Genomic DNA, 12,910 nt, shown 5'->3' on the forward strand with positions numbered 1-12,910 from the left:
TCAAATTCCTGAGCGACGACTATATTATTAGCCTTGTATAAACTGCTACAGTTGTCATAAAAACCTACAATAATAGACATCAATCGTCTAGAGTTGTACATTCGTTGCTTAGGTCTGATATTATAAATTGCCTATGAATTCTTCTGTAGTGCTATTTGAAAAGTGAAGCATATGAGCAAACGGTTGATAATCATTGCATGAATTGAAACAAAACGTTAGTTGAGAGACAGAAAATGTTACATGATGAACAGTTATCATTGGTGACTTGAACTTGAAGAGTTCGGTATTCAGTACTCCATGACCACCACTTAATGGATAAATTGCGTCAAAATAGTAAGGATTTATTAACAAATAATTAGTTTTCCTCTCGCGGTCAGTGCTATCTTGGAAAATTAATGAATAAATAAAATAAATTATCTCGGATGAAGGTGGGAGGTCAGTCATAGAGCTCTAAAAACAGTGTATTGCTTCTTCATCCAGGGATTAGAGTGGCAGACTCACAAGCTTCTCACCTGGTTAGACTAGGACGTCAAATTGACAACGATATTCTCAAAATAATATTCAATTTTTAGTGTGAATGTGAATTATGAGTGAATCATACAGTAAATGATTTTTCTCGTAGATTTCTAAGATATTAATGGTTTCCTAGTAGACTTCTAGACTATATTTAATGTTATTTAGGTATTTCAAACAACACACATATGCTGGGCAGATTGATTCGGAGCAAATCATTCGAATTGTGTAGTGTTGTGGGGTGATAGTGTCAGGTGTAGAGCAGTGTTAAGCTGGGTTTACACCAAAGTTATTAACAAAATGTTAATAACTCAATCCTTATAGATTCTATTAGATTGAACGGAACTTGAGTTATTAACAAATAACAAAGTTATTACCGTAACAAAATGTTAATAACTCAATCCTTATAGATTCTATTAGATTGAACGGAACTTGACAAACACATATGTTCATCATGTCATGTGTATGATAGTTATATTCAATCTATTAGAATCTATAAGGATAAGTTATTAACATTTTGTTAATAAATTTGGTGTAAACGCAGTTTGATTAGTGTAAACGTGTATATAAATTAATACTTGATAATATGCCATTTTCTAAAATATTTATACATCTCAAAGCTAGTAGTTGGAAGTAGTAGTCCTGGTTAGAACTATCTATCTTTTTAATTGAACTCTTTATTACTGTATATTAGAATAAACTACTAATTAGCTTTTATAGACTAGATTGCAAATTCAAGACAGGAAAAGTCAATTTGAAAATTCCCCAATTCCCTGTCCCACTATTTGTACATTGGAATAGAGAAGAATCCAAATATTTCAGAAAGTGTGAGGATGTAATAGAAAAAAGGTATTTTTAAATTCCCAATTCCCTGTCGCACTATTAGTACATTGGAATGGAGAAGAATCCAAATTTCAGAAAACGTGAGGGTGTGATAGGTAAAGCGCATTTCTAGGATCAGTTCTACTTCTGCTCTGTCTTCGCAACAGTTTAATTGACCGAACGAAGTGAGGTCTAAGATTCAAGTCGATGGTTTGGCATTTCTCTTAATGTTTATATGTTGCGCATTTACGGCTAAACGCGGTAATAGATTTTCATGAAATTTGACAGGTAGGCCTATGTTTCTTTTTTAATTGCGCGTCGACTTATATACAAGGTTTTTGGAAATTTTGCATTTCAAGGATAATATAGAAGGAAAAAGGAGCCTTCTTCATACGCCAATATTAGAGTAAAAATCAGACTATAGAATTATTCATCATAAATCAGCTGACAAGTGATTACACTGATGTGTGGAGAAGCCAGTCTATTGCCTTATTCCCATAAGGTCTATAGTTTTAATCAGGTACTTGTGGATGAGAATACTACGTGAGGTCTACTGTTCACAGAACTACTAGTAATATTGGTTTTCTTTAGTGCTTTCTGTTACGGCTGCCGTTCAAGGGTGGAAAAACTTGATGAAAGTTATTAGAGGTCCCCTTGTTTTAGCGCACTGGGTGGCAATTTGAGTCCAAGTTCGATCGGCGTGTGGTGTGGGGGTGGAGAGGGTGTATTATGTGGGTGTTGGTAGGGTGAATGAGTCAGCGGTGACTCGACTGGACTGTGGCAGTGGCAGCCTACGTCTCAAAACGTGTTCTACATTGATTCAATCGATCGGCTCTAAAAAGTAATAAGGGGAACTTGCTGGCTGCAGTCGAGGCTAGTCGTCATTTGTCGTCTCGCCTTACAAATTGAACTCAACATTCACTGTCGAATCTTCTAACAAGTGAAATTCTTTTGAGAGTGAGCCGTGACATTGAAAAACTTCGTAGCTTTCCGCCCTCCATAATTCGTTTAGTAGACGCTGGGCTTTGAAGTCTATTTGCCTATGGAGAAAATGATCAGATTTCATTCCCTCGTTTTTCTCTATGGATAAAATGACTGGTTACCTAGTTTCAAGGGATCATTCAATTCCTAACTGTGAACATACTAGTAGTTCTGTGAACAGTAGACCTAACGCAGTATTCTCATCCACTGGTACCTGATTGAAACTATAGAACTTATGGATATACAGCATTAGACTGGCTTCTCCACACATCTGTAATCACTTGACAGCTGATTTATGATAATAATTCTAGTCTGATTTTTACTCCAATATTGGCGTATGAAGGAGGCTCCTTTTTCCTTTTATATTATCCTTGAAATGCAAAATTTCCAAAAACCTTGTATATACGTCGACGAACAATTTAAAAAGGAACATACCTGTCAATTTCATGAAAATCTATTAACGCGTTTCGCCGTAAATGCGCAACATATAAACATTTAAACATTAAGAGAAATGCCAAACCGTCGACTTGAATCTTAGACCTCACTTCGCTCGGTCAACTAATTGAATAAATTTATTTAAATTAATTAATTGGTTTAGGAATTGAAGCACACAAATGGACTTCTTGCCGGTTTTTGTAGTTCTTTATGAATCGTTATCAATGACATTATCGTTCTCATCATTATCAATGTAACAATGAATGAATAATGAATTTATTGCCAAATACAAGAAATATTTTTACAAATAAAAATAATCATTAATATACTATAGCTTTTGGCGTGACTGGAAAAAGAAGCCTTGAGCTCCAGCCACGAGTTCTAAAAATAAGAAATACATTTTTTTAATCTAATAACAGCAGTACAAATGATACAATTCTGTTGATGGATGATAATCCAACAATTATTTTGATCATTGATTCTTCCAACAATTTACATAATTTTAACTCAATCCTCTACAAAATAACTACCTTAGGCACGGTTTAATGGACCATTAAATCTATTTTGGATCTATACGTTTAATGATCAACTGGATTTATTAAGTGTCCGAACCTAGAAACCGAACCTTACTGATTTGTATCCTTCATGAATTGCTGTTTGATTCTCAAGAATATAGTGTGAGAATTGGTAATTTTTAGATGTATTCGGTTAGATCACCCAAGAAGGCTCAGTTCATCCACGATTCTTTATGAATAAACAATTCGAGCTACCTCAAAAAATGAATATTTTCCCATTTACAAGGTGCAATACATAATCGAACGTTTTTGCCAATTCTATTCCATTCAATTTCACCTGATATGTTGTCATCTCTTATATTCTCTGATTGGAAAGAAATAGACTAGATAGTGTAATCTTCCAGATATCCTTTTCAGTTTTCTTATGATAGTCTGACATCTTATGAGACCTTACTCCCATTTTTTGGGTTATCACTGGCTCATGAATTTTATTATCAGGTTTAATTTTAATTCTAACGGAAATCAAAACTTCACATAATATCCGGTGATGGAAACTCTCGATTTGTGTTACCTTGAGAATTTCTATTCAGCTCGAATAAAAATACTGTAATTTCTATATCATGATCTCCGGTCTCATTTTATTACCTTTATATTATATCTAGCTCGATTTAAAATACAGAATTTCTTTATCATGATCTCCTGTCTCATTTTATGTACCTTTATATTATATCTAGCTCGATTCAAATACAGTAATTTCTTTATCATGATCTGCGGTCTTATTTTATGTACCTTTATATTATATCTAGCTCGATTTAAAATACAGTATTTCTTTATCATGATCTCCTGTCTCATTTTATGTACCTTTATATTATATCTAGCTCGATTTAAAATACAGAATTTCTCTATCATGATCTCCGGTCTCATTTTATGTATCTTTATGTTATATCTAGCTCGATTTAAATACAGTAATTTCTTTATCATGTTCTCCGGTCTTATTTTAAGTATCTTTATGTATATCTAGCTCGATTAAAAATACAGTAATTTCTTTTTCGCCCCACTTGATGTAATGAGCTGGTTTTCGTGCGTCATATGGAGGCCGAAAATGACTGTTTTCTGACCAGGCCGGTAAAAGTTTTACGGCCCTAGGGCGTAAATAACTTGAAGTCAGCTGATTCTGATTTGATGTGAACGTGTTTACAAAATGGTTTATGAAACGGAATCAGTTTATGCTTCTAGAGTTGAATAAGTATTCTGCAATAAGATAATATCATTTTATTTGGATGAATAGATTTATATAATATAAATTATTCAAATTCGATTTTCAGAGTAGGATAGAACTTCTAACCTAAACTTCGGAAGTCAACGACAACAAGCATTGTTGACGTTGACATTCAGATTGGCCAAATTTCAGTGCTAAAACAGCTGATCAAAAATTTTTTCATTATTTGTGTTTATTATTCAAGAATCAAACATTTATAATAAAATCATCTATTGTCAATTGGAAGAATAAAAAGTATAAACTCAACCTCTTACATAATTGAACATAATCTTTTAGGTTATTTAGACAAATCAGAATAAAAAATAAAAATACTTGGACAATTCCTGATATTAGATTATCTCAGATTTGCTAGAGCTATGACCTTCCTTTGCTTTCGGAAGTGCCTAATAAACAATAAATTATTCTCATATTTATTGTATTTTTCTGTGTGGCGAAAAATAACGTTCTCACCAAGGGCAAAAATGTGTTTCTGGCTCTCAATCTTTTCTAGTCCTCGGCCTACGGCCTCGGACTTGAAAACCGATTTCGAGCCAGAAAAGTCTCATTTTCGGCCCTAGGTGCGAAATATACTATATCATGATTTTTGATTCCACTTAAGGTACCTATTTTAATGACCATTGCATGGGAATATCACATTTCCAATCGTGAGTTGTCAATCTACAGAAAAACTAATATCGCCTGTCGTTTGAAGGTAACGACAATTTTTGTTGGGCGGGAATATATTGGAAACGACATTTTAGAGGAATGGGAGCGGTGCGGTGCGGTGCGGATAAAGCTATTGGAATGCGTTCCGCCGGAGCCCTATATACTTCTAATAACGGGAATGGAGAAGGGCTGAGCTGCAATGAAAACGAAATACAGCTTTACGTCTTGTCGGTACCGCTTTTCCTGACGTTTATGCGCATGTAGCTACGAGATGTTAAAGCTCCAAACGGGGCATGGTTTCCCTATAGTGAGGTCCACGTTATAATGGCAGTATTTGATTACATTGGTGCTGCTATCCTTGTCTATCATTCGACAAAGCAGATAGCGCTATCCTTTTCTACCTCTGCAATGTTGCCGGATCGCTTTTCAACAATGTAGAGATATAATATTATCTTTGTATCATCATAGAGAAACAATAGCGTAAGTAGATATCCCATGGTATAGGGGATTTATGTCGCAACTTTTACTGTTATTTCAAGCCGATTACTGTCGATTATTGTCAATTTTTACTGTTTTGTTGGGGTAAGAGTGTAGGAACGGCACAATTTGAGAGACTACCAGCGTCACACAGCTGCATGGGAAAGAACTACGTGAACTATCTATCTGCTTGGGATAACAGTAAAAGTTGCGACATAAACGCCCTATACCATGGGATATCTACTTACGCTATTGTTTCTCTATGGTATCATGTACTTATAATCTTTTTATCATTTTCCTATTGTTAGAGTGAGGTCCACGTTATGATGGCAGTATTTGATTAACATTGGTGTTGCTATCCTTGTCTATCATCCTTGTATCATCTTCGTATCAGCTTTGTATCATCTTCCTTTAGTGAGGTCCACAATATATTTTTCTTAATAACTCAATATTTTCAAGTTCTGAGAGTTTATTGAATGTCATCATTCTATTATATTCGGTTTTTAATCAAATCAAATTATTTGTAGTTTATTCATTTCTGGACTGAAAAGTGGACTCAAATCAATTCAAGTGGATAGCATAACCTATAATTTTTATTCATTCATAGCTCTACCTTCATTGTATTATCATTCCTCCCATCATCATTACCTAGGCTAAAAATACTTCTAGAAAGTCGCCTTTGTAAAATAATAAATATAATGGCAGTATTTGATTACATTGGGGTTGCTCTCCTTGTCTATCATTCGACAAAGCGGATAGTGCTATTCTTTTCTACCTCTGCAATGTTGTCAGATAGCTTTTCAACAATGTAGAGATGATTAACGGATTATTTAATATCAATTATGGAAATGTATTATTGAATCATTGAAAAATATATTTTCTTGATGAATGAAATATATTTGATAATTTTCAACAAGAATGGGCAGTTAATATCTCATCAGATAGACAGGTATCCTCTATGGAAGGCAGTGGCAAGGCAGAGAATCGGCAATGCTGTTCTCCTATCTTTCTCCACTGCCATTATAACGTGAACCTGAACCTCATTATACGAGACGACGCTCCTGTTAATGCTCTTAGCGGGGCAGGGTTTCCTGATTCAATGCTATAGTGAGGTTCATTTTATAATGGCAGTGGAGTTAGATAGGAGGACAGCGTTGTCGACTCTCTGCCTTGCCACTGCCTTCTATTGAGGTTAGCTGTTATCGGTATATCTGATGTAATAGTAACTGTCCATTCTTCTTTTAAATTAATAAGTTATGAGTTATTCGAAAAATACATCCTTAATGATTAAATAAGACATTTTCATAATTGATATTCTATAGACAGTGGCGCAAAAGTCACTGGACTGTATGTTAGAGTAAGACTAGATCTATTTGAAATTATTTCTCATTACAAACAATATTTACTATCATTTATATGTTGAAATTTTTCTCCTTTTCCATTATAGTATCTTACGTAACAAGGATGGGAAGGGGTCTTTTGCAGGCGAGAATGATGTTTCTAGTCGAGGCGTTAGCCGAGACTAGAATTTCATTCGAGCAATGCAAAAGGCATTTACGTCCAAGTAACGTACAATATTTTTTGTCATAATAATCTAAAGAAGAATAATTGAGAAATAGAAAACATTACCTGCTTGTGCTGACGTTACTACATGCATTCTATAAACATAACCTAGTTTACAAATTCCGAATCATGAATTAGTTGACAAAACTTCCACCTGGAGCGCTGAAGATGGTTTTTTTTTGTAGCAGTTTGGCTGTTCCTATTTCGGAAGTAGGAAACATACTCGACTGTAAAGAAAACATATGGTTTCATAAATGCTGAGTAGAGTTTGCTGCAATGAGAATCATATGTTTATTTGTTCTGCAAACAGCTGTTTACCGACATGATTTCATGCATGGAAAACAGCTGAGATTCAATGACTATGACAAAAATACATTTTTAAGGCCTTTCTGGAACACTGTTCCATGAATTATTTATTTACTAACATCACAGGCTAAAAGTATTTTACAAGGTCTTGCTGTTATTCTTTCAACCGACTTCAACCGTGCAGTGATTCTTGCGCCACTCTGTATTTTGTTTGCCAATTATTTTACATTGTTGAAAAACGATCTGGCAACGTTGCGGATGTAGAAGAGGATAGAGCCATCTGCTTTGTCGAATTATAGACAAGGATAGCAGCACCAAAGTTAATCGAATACTGCCATTATAACGTGGACCTCACTCTAGCGAGCAGGGTTCCTTATTCAATGCTCGAAGACTCTTTTGCCGGGGTCCTGAGATATCGCTCTTTATTGCCACGGTGCACGGAATTCGGACAGCACTGCAGGGCCCAGCCTTGGAACCTTGGCTAGTTCATTAACGAGCGGAATATTAATTCGTGTCGGGTAAGGGTTGAATTCAGGGGATCATTCCTCATAGCAACTCGATGAGTTGTCTCGTATTGTTCCTGTGCATAATACTGGTTGTATTGTCATGTACATTCAGTGAGTGGTTTCTACTGTTCAATTCTGCATAGTTATCATAACTCTATTATCATTTAAGGTTTCTCAACCAAGACATTCTTCTACGTTCCACCAAGTTCTTACTATAAATCCATGATTTTATATTGGTTTAAAAGGTGGATCCATGCACTAGAGTCCTCTCACATTTTTACTTTCCTTGCCTAGGAAAGTATTGCTTTCCGAAAAAATTAGGTACCCCAATTCTAAATTTCTATACGTTTCAAGGTCCCCTGAGTCCAAAAAAGTGGTTTTTGGGTATTGGTCTGTATGTGTGTGTGTATGAGTGTATGTGCGTCTGTGTATACGATATCTCATCTCCCAATCAAAGGAATGACTTGAAATTTGAAACATAAGGTCCTTACACTGTGAGGATCCGAAACGAACAATTTCAATCAAATGCAATTTAAGATGGCGGCTAAAATGGCAAAAATGTTGTCAAAAACAGGGTTTTTCGCGATTTTCTCGAAAACGGCTCCAACGATTTTGATCAAATTTATACCAAAAATAGTAATTGATAAGCTCTATCAACTGTCACAAGTCCCATATCTGTAAAAATTTCAGGAGCTCCGCCCCATCTATGCAAAGTTTGATTTTAGATTCCCAATTATCAGGCTTCAGATACAATTTAAACAAAAAAAAATCGAGTGGAAAAGATTGAGCATTAAAATCTCTACAATTGATGTTCAGTAACATTTTCACCTAAAATTGAAAATAAGCTCGAAATTCTAGAAAATGTGATTATCCAATTGCAAACTGTTGGCAACTGTAGATTCTATTAAATGATTCACTATGAAGAGATAGCAGACCTCGTATGTCTCCAGCGTTATTGCCCTGTCACCAGCTGGCTCAGATCTTTGTTTATAAGTAGACTTGAGATGCGCGAGAACACTAGCGTCAGGTGATCAATTCTCATAACGGCAAGGAAGGTTGTGTGAGTGCGCCACACCAGATTTTTATTTCTATTTTCATACCTTTGTATTGAGACAGAATGCATAAGTGTATGAGATTCATTATGCCGGGTTAGGTTGGTCACTAACGACAGGCCGAGTGTGTTGAACATGTGTGTGCACACATGCTTGTCATGCACGTTGTGTCATTAGCAATAGACTTCGAACAACATTTTTTGAGGTTACGTTTTGTATCTTCGATTTTCTGTTGTTTATTTCTTCTTAGCTGCTCTTTCAGTATTTTACAACTTTCAAGAAAGTACCGCAGGCTTAAGCCCAGAACGCTTCCAATTCTAATTTATACAACATTCCAATTGTAGCTAATGTAGGCTTCCAACAGCTTTTTGACAGCAAATTCCAACATATTATAAACAACCAATAACAATTGATAAACCACTGGAAATTACAAATAGTTTAATAATAAATAAAGTAATTAACCTCATAAATAATTAGATAAACCTCATAAAAAAATGTCCTTCATCGAGTTTTCCCAGGGATGAGACCTAGTGCAATCGAATGTTTATATCATAAACCTACTATGTTCCAAATTTCGTGAAAATCGTTAGAGCCGTTTTCGAGATCCTTTGAACATAAATAACCAGATATAAAAATATATACAGAAATTGCTCACTTAATATATTAAGATTGTGTGTTCACCTGTATCATGTATATTGAACATGTGTGTTCACACATGTTCATCATGCATGTCCTGTCGTTAATGGCCACCCTTACAGCTTGTTCTGTTTACTAGGGAAGCATCAATTTTCGTACATAACTGCGGTCCGCTGTATTTGTTGTGAATAGAGTGACTATTTTCCAGTAAAACGTGCGTTCGAATTGGCGGGGAGAGGTTGATAAGAAAAGGGCTGCAATTTTGCCGGTACGGGAGCCGGCAGGATCCAAGGATGGTATATTCCTTTATACTCTCCTTGGGCAGGACCCTCCATCCTAATTAAGTGGTGGAGTAATGGTTGCCGACTCCACAAGGAGAAGAAGGAGAAAGGTTGTTTATCTTTGTCCCCGCGTTGTGTGTCCAATTTAGCGGCTCTTGTTCTGAGTTGGCTTTTTCTCTGTACACAGTATTACTGTGTATTACTGTATTAGAAAAGAGAGCCTGTGATTTGTCTTCACTGATTTATGTCCTGCCTTTCAAGTGTCATAACTTTGTTCTGTTGAGAGAATCTGACTACAAATTATTCCTTGTTGTTCGAGGTGAACTCACCTGGGTTATTCATGTACACGTTGTTACAACAAAACTGTGTTAATGAAGATTTAGAAGTAAACCAAGACAAATCAACAGGCTTTGTACAGCCGGGTCAATGTAGATTATAAAATGTGAAATGTTGATCATAGGAATAACAATGCTGTCTTACAATAACTTGTCAGCCTGTTGGGCTTCAATCAAGCAAGATCCCTGGGGCCTGTTTCATAAAACAGGTGTCTTATAAGTCACCTATCAGAGTAGAATCATCATTCCTATCAAATGCTCAATCTTCTTCTTCTGCTTCAATCGTCCGATTGGTTGGCAGCTTTCCATCTTTGTCTGTCCAGAGCCAGCTGTTTTAGTTGGGTATAGCTCTGGACCCCAAGATCCCGGGTTATCTGCTTCAAATATTGTAGCCGAGGTCTTCCACGAGCCCGTTGTCCACTGATTGCACCTTCCAGTATTGTTAGCGTGAATTCGCTGTGTCTTATAATATGTCCTATCCAAGAATGCCGTCTGTCCCTAAGAGATTTCAATAGAGTTTTTTGTGTCTCTTCAGCCCTTTGAAATACTTCTTCATTTGTAAATTCTATCGGTCCATTTTATTTTCAGCATTCGCCTCCAACACCATACTTCAAATGCATTAATTGCCTTTTCTTCCGCCTTACCGATAGTCCATGTCTCTGAGCCATATAGTGCAATACTCCAGATACAACTCTTTATAAGTCTCTTTCTCAAATCCAAATTCAGACTTTTGGAGGAAAGCACATTCCGTTTATTGATGAAAATGGCCTTGGCTTCTCTTATACGGCGCTTTATGTCTTCTTTGTCTTGTTGAAATGCTCAATATAGGCGTTAAAATCAGCTGTTCCTGTATTAAGTGTTTTCTAGATTTTTATGAAACAGGGCCCAAATTCATAAAAGTTACGAGTCTTGTAATACAGGAGAATCGCCATTCCAATTACATGCTCAATATAGCCGATAAAATCAGCTGTTCCTTTATTACAGGAAAAAACTTAGAAGTCCTGTAATACAGGAACAGCTGATTTTATCGGCTATATTGAGCATGTAATTGGAATGGTGATTCTCCTGTATTACGTGACCTATAAGTTTTATGAAACAGGGCCCAGGCCACTGGTCTATTATTTGTTGCAATTTCTGAAAAACTGGAAATTGAATAACCAATTTTTTTTAATGCAATTTGACCGTTATCTAAAACTAAACAGTTCAGTTCTAGCTTCAATTAATAGGTTAAAGTTTGACACTATAGGGGTTTATCACTCCTTCACAACTCTAATTGAGCAATGCCCATGAACTGTTATACTTTCAATATCACTTTTACATTTTGACTCTGCTATCACATTTTTACGAGATCTGTAGGCTCTTTCCTTTTCAGTCTTCTTACTGTAGTAGTAGAGGTAATTAACAATACTCCAAATGAGACTTAACTGAATATTGTCGAGTGCCAAAATGTATGACTGACGTAGTAGGTAGAGTAATTAAATAATATAATAGGTTGAGAAATAGTACTCATAATCCTATTACCTATATTAAGCGAGCAATTTCTGTATTTATATATATATGGTTATTTATGTTTAACGGATCTCGAAAACGGCTCTAACGATTTTCACGAAATTTGAACATAGTAGGTTTATGATATAAAGATTCGATTGCACTAAGTCTCATCCTTGGGAAAACTCGCTGAACGACATTAAAAGGATAATTCATCCTTGGCTGAAACAGCTGTGGATAGTAAAAAAGTGAGTGAGCGAGTGAGTATGTGAAAAATCAAAATATCGCATCCCCGAAATTCATAAGATGACTTATAGCCAACTGTGAAATATAAACACGATCATTTAGATAATGTGTTCTGTTTATCAATAAATAAAAATAATAAGCGAAGCTCGGTACCCCGATATTTTATTGTAAATCACAAACCATGGGAGGTTTGGGGTAAACGTGAATTGACCGAGCAGCAAGTAATAGAGCAGTTAAATGGTGAGAGCTGGGAGAAATTAATAAAATATGTGAGAATTGCATGGAGATATCGCTCGCAACTCATTGAGGAATTTAACACATGAAATAGAGATAAGATGGGAATTTAGAAATAAGAAGAACACAATGATTGATTAATTATAATATATATCTATTATTTTGTAATTTCTTTTTCAGGTTTGCAGATAAAATGTATGTATGATTTAAAAAATAAAGAAAAATTGTATTACTTAAAAGCCAACTCCTGGCAGACGGCCGTGTGGCCATTGCTGTAAAAAATGTATTCTTTTCAACGATGAATTATGTAAGAAAGTGAAATAAAGATTTTTTAATTATTTATTATTATATATTATTATTATTATTGTAAATCACAAACCAATATTGAAATTCGTTTATTTGCTATTACAAATTATAAACAAAGCAGAATGTACTACACAATTCATAGAGGAAATATTAGTATTGATTTAAGTTTCGTTTAATACTTCTATTTCAATGCACTGTGAGCATTGAAACCTACCTTCACAATTTTTCCAAAAAAATCCAGTGTCAAACTCAGTCGAGAATATTTCAATTGACATAGTTATCTACATGGC

The sequence above is a fragment of the Nilaparvata lugens genome, chromosome 2 (assembly GCF_014356525.2).
Source record: "Nilaparvata lugens isolate BPH chromosome 2, ASM1435652v1, whole genome shotgun sequence".
In the NCBI taxonomy this organism is placed as follows: Eukaryota; Metazoa; Arthropoda; class Insecta; order Hemiptera; family Delphacidae; genus Nilaparvata; species Nilaparvata lugens.